Below are 4892 nucleotides of genomic sequence, written 5' to 3'. Positions count from 1 at the left end.
TTACTAGTGAAATAAGTTATTGTTATACATTATTATTAAATCATTTAATTTTGACTATATGGCCTTAGCAATAAACAAGCCTGTCTTTAATGTCACAGACTGTTGTTTAGTACCCCTTTTCTTTTTTTCGGTTCAGGCACCGTTAATTATGTATGCGATTAATTTCAATTAATTAATCACAGAGTATGTAATTAATTAGATTACATTTTTTAATCGATTGACAGCCCTAATTAAAACATAAATATACATGAATATGTCAAAAACTATTTTAATGGCTTAGTACTGTATGCACTATAAAAAGCTATGTGTAAAGACCTTAGGCCACCCTACACATTATTGTAATGTGGCTTTTTATTTTGAACTAAATTTTAAATTATAAGTAGGGGGTCCCTGCTCTTCTCTCTTTCAGCTAAGGGGTCCTTAGCATAAAAAACGTTGAAGACACCTGCTTTAATGGAATTTGCCGTGCTGTTTTTGGTGAATATAATAAACATAACAATGAAATGAACAATGAACAATAGAGTAAGGTACGGCAACAGTTAAAAACAGAAATATAGAACAGAAGTGATATAAGAAAAAAAAGACACAACAACAAGTATGTACAATATAACTGTTTTAGAGGATGTACCGTTTTATTTGCAGGGTGTGCGAAATATCAATCTGGATGTTCAAAATGTAGCATATACCGTATACAGCAGTCAGGAATACAAGTCCAGGATGTGTGTTAATGTAACATGTAGCCTAGCTAGTTACTGTGGGGTGTGTAAAATGCGTAGGTGGCTACAAAATACATATATTTTAATTTAGTTCAGTCAAGTCAGAAACGTTTAGTTAAAACCACTTAGTGATAGTTCGACAAGGGGCCCCTTAGTTAACGCTTTCTTGAAATCCAAGTAAAGCCTGCAGCACGTCCGAATCCAAATGATGGGATGGCTCCTCGGCTCCTCCACAAACAGCAGCAGCGTTCCTCTGGCCTCCTGCCCACTGAAGTCTCTCTCTCACAGAGTTTGACCATGAAGAGAACAAGCTGCATACTGTAAAGTATAACTACTTTACGCAGATTAAATTAGATATGGACCTTTTTCACAGCAGCCATGTTGACATGTCATAGTAGGAAAAGCACAGCTGAAATTGATAACCTTAACGATGGCTCAATTCCATCAAGTGTCCCAGTGAGCTATTTCAGTGAGTCAGCATGCACAATACCAGGGCCTCTCCTAAGTGGAATGCAGCCATCATTAATAGTTTTGAATACACTGTGCTTTTCCTACTATGACATGTCAACATGTCTGCCGTGAAAAAAGTCTATTGCACTAACAATAATGTAAGGTTCTACTTTCTAAATGAAATGTATGAGAATGAGACAGTATGCCTCTAGTTTCAGGGCAATACGTTATATGCTGGTGAAGTGAACCAACTGTGCCTCAACAGCTGTTAAATTAGCTACCATTTCAAAGTAAATGTAAGCATCCCACATGGCTGCGACTAGAAAATCAAATAATTCAAGAATATTTTTTGCTGGCAAAAGTCGTTTTTGTTAGCATGACGTTTCTCAAATGTATGACAACAGAGCTAATGTTATAAGCTAACATCTCGGTTAAGCTAACATCAGGGTTCATACGCATTTTAACCAATACTTTTCCATGACCTTTTCATGACTTTTCCATGACTTTTTGGCAAATTTCTATGACTATGTATTCCTGAAAATGTCAGTCGACATTATACAATAAGAATAAAAATCTGTGTTAAAGTTTACTCTCAGAGGTTTAACAATAAAATAAATGACAATTTATGTGGTTCATAGTGGGAGTCGTAATATCGCACCCCGAATAGAACGTTGAGGTTAGGAAGACGTGAAATACATTTGTTAATCACATATTATTATACTGTGTTAAAAAAAATTTCATGATTTTTCCAAAACCTTTCCAGGCCTGAAATTTGCATTTTTCAAATTCCATAACTTTTCCAGGTTTTTTCAAAAGTATGAACCCTGTAACATCCCGACTAAGCTCACATTAGGGTTTAGCACACATAAAAAAAACTCACCAGTCACCTCCAAATAACTTCACCGAAACTAGACGAAATATTAAACTCAGGATCCCCCAAACAATATAAACTTACTTTGCTGTGTAACTTGAAGTAATGTATCAACTTTTACTCGTAATTATTTTTGCTAACTTGCATCTTACAGAGAGAAAATCTATGACATAACTAAGTTACTATTAAAGTACAAATTCAAGGTAATTGGACTTTACTTGAGATTTTCCATTTTATGCTACTTTATAACCCCTATACATCTCATAGAGAAATACTGTTTTTAAATATGTATTTGACAGATTTAGTTACATTAATGTTCCATAGGCCTAGATACGATTAGCTTACAAAATATAGGACTAGCCTATTCATTTATCTAAAATCAGCTCCCATATGACCAACTACAATATTGAAATGATGCTTAAATTGAAATTAGAACCTTATTTTTCACTTATATTGCTTATATGCCATTGCTATAGTTTACACCTTTTTGTACATTGTTTGCTAAGTGTAATTTGCTTTTTTATTGTGATTTAACTGTATAACTTTAACTCAGTGACAAGTATGAGTAGATAAATAAAATAAACATATAAATATTATGTATGGCATCGAGTATATGTTATCATCCACGTGTCATATGTTGTCATTATTTCGTGTAATTTGTGCATCATGATAAAACTGATTTTTCTGTATTTTTTTGGTAAAAATGTAATAAAAATGTGTTAATCAACTTTCTCAAATTAAGCACCCTATTTAAAAATATAATTATGCTCAATTTTACTTTGATTTTACAAAGTAAAATACTCATTTTTTTAAACTCCACAGCATGTTATAAATTGGCGACCATGTGGAAGACTCTTTTCAAAGACATAGTTAAAGCTTCATCCTGTTAAAGATAAAGATAAATGTGTCGCTTTAATATCGCTTAACATGTCAAAAATTCTCTGAAAAAATTATGGATAAAACTCACTGCCCACATTCCTTCCTGAGCAAAAAATAAAGTTCTATGTATCTGGTTTATGCATGTAAAGGGGGAAGTCACAGCGTCCGCACAGGAGTTGAGCCCAAGCTCAGCCTTAAATATGATTACAGATCAATAGGCCTGTCATGTTTACAGATGAATAGATCGGTTCTGGCTGCTTAATCCCCTTATCCTGTCTGGATCCCCTTGCCACCAACAGATGTTCTATCATCTCCACATCTTAATGGGGAAATCACCATAGGTACCATACCAGACTCAGAGGCCAGTGCAAGTCCTCTCTAGCTTTCATTCCAATACTGGTCAAAGAGGGTTTTTGTATTATCATCACCATACATAACAGACACACCTTTATGCATGGCTAATAGCACTTATTAGAGGTAGGTTATAAATCAGCTTATGTCCATTACATCATTACATGTAACATTACATTATTAGCTTTATGCCCATTACATCAGTGTTTAGGAAGGACACAAACCAAGTCCATCATTTTATATGAGATGGATCACAACATTCATGTTGTAACTAGATGGAAAACTAATAGATTTAACACAATTAGCCTATATAAAGTCATGACACAGCTTACGCGGGACCACGGTTGTTAGGTTTGGTGAAGCCAGGTAACTGAAATAAATCCAGGGAGCAGAGTGTAACAGCACTTTTCAGGTGTTGCACTAATCACTCTGCCCAAGTAGCAGTGCTTCGCCTTCTTAGAATGTAGTTCCCAGTTTGTATACGGTTAGAAGATGGCTGTGTCATGTGACCTTATTTGTACACGCTGTGACTATACAAATCACATGTAAATAGGAAAATGTTGGCATTATTTTGTCACTTATGGAGCAGTAGGCTAGTTGGAGCCCGTTACCTCCAGGATCTGTGCCAAGTGAGGCTAGCGGTGGGTGCGTCAGAGATACGACACACACGGAGATGAAAAGGGTATGTATGGAGTTACCTAACTCTGGGGGATACAGTGAGTAAGCTAAAGTCCTGATAAGTCGGCGTGTTCCTTTAGTTTATAATGGTTGTGGACAGTCCCCTTTAACTATACAGTAAAAGGAGCAGCTTTAGCCCTTTGGCCAGCTGACAATAAGCATCCTGAAATACAATGGTTAAAATAAGTTACATTAATACCTGGATTATCTTTTTAGAAAGGCTTGACCAGGGACTGGGGTTGCAAATTAGCCAATTTGCTAGAAACCTTTTATGCAACACAGCTACACGTTATGGTCTGACTGATAATGATGTAATAATGTGCGCTGCATTGTCCCTGACAAACTAATAAAAATGTACATCTATAATAACCGCAGGCCTCAGCAAAAAAGGTTAAAACATACAAAGAAGTGGCACACAAACAGATAATGGCAATGACATTAAAGCAGACCATGCAGTCAATACAATACTAAGGAGACAAGAGAAAAGTCTCAGAGGCCCCATTGAAAGCACATAAGACACAACGGAGGCAGGCAGCAGAGATGGAGCAATAGCAACAATGACTGTCACATCGAACACACACCACATCTGACAGATTAAGGTGTGCAGTAATAGTTACTGGACTGCCAGGTTTTAAGGTGTGTTGCAATGGTGGAATATGTATGTATGTATATATATCTTTGACTGTAGTGGGCAATGAATTCCAGTTTTGTAATGCCGTAACAGAAATTATAGTCGGCCAAATGTACGTTCTCTGAATGGAATTACAAGGTCACCTCGTGCGGTGCTTCTAGTGATCTGACTGCTGTTACGTTGGGTCACGAAAGAGCTCAAAAGAAGGAAGAGCAGCGTTATGCAGAGAAGAACCAGAGAACACCATGGACAAAAAGAAACCGTGTCAATTACATTTATTTTCGCTAGAGGAAATTCACACTAAAAAGTCCCGTTT

The sequence above is a fragment of the Sander vitreus genome, chromosome 4 (assembly GCF_031162955.1).
Source record: "Sander vitreus isolate 19-12246 chromosome 4, sanVit1, whole genome shotgun sequence".
In the NCBI taxonomy this organism is placed as follows: Eukaryota; Metazoa; Chordata; class Actinopteri; order Perciformes; family Percidae; genus Sander; species Sander vitreus.
The sequence above is the reverse complement of the archived record's forward strand: the minus strand, read 5'-3'. Positions refer to the sequence as shown.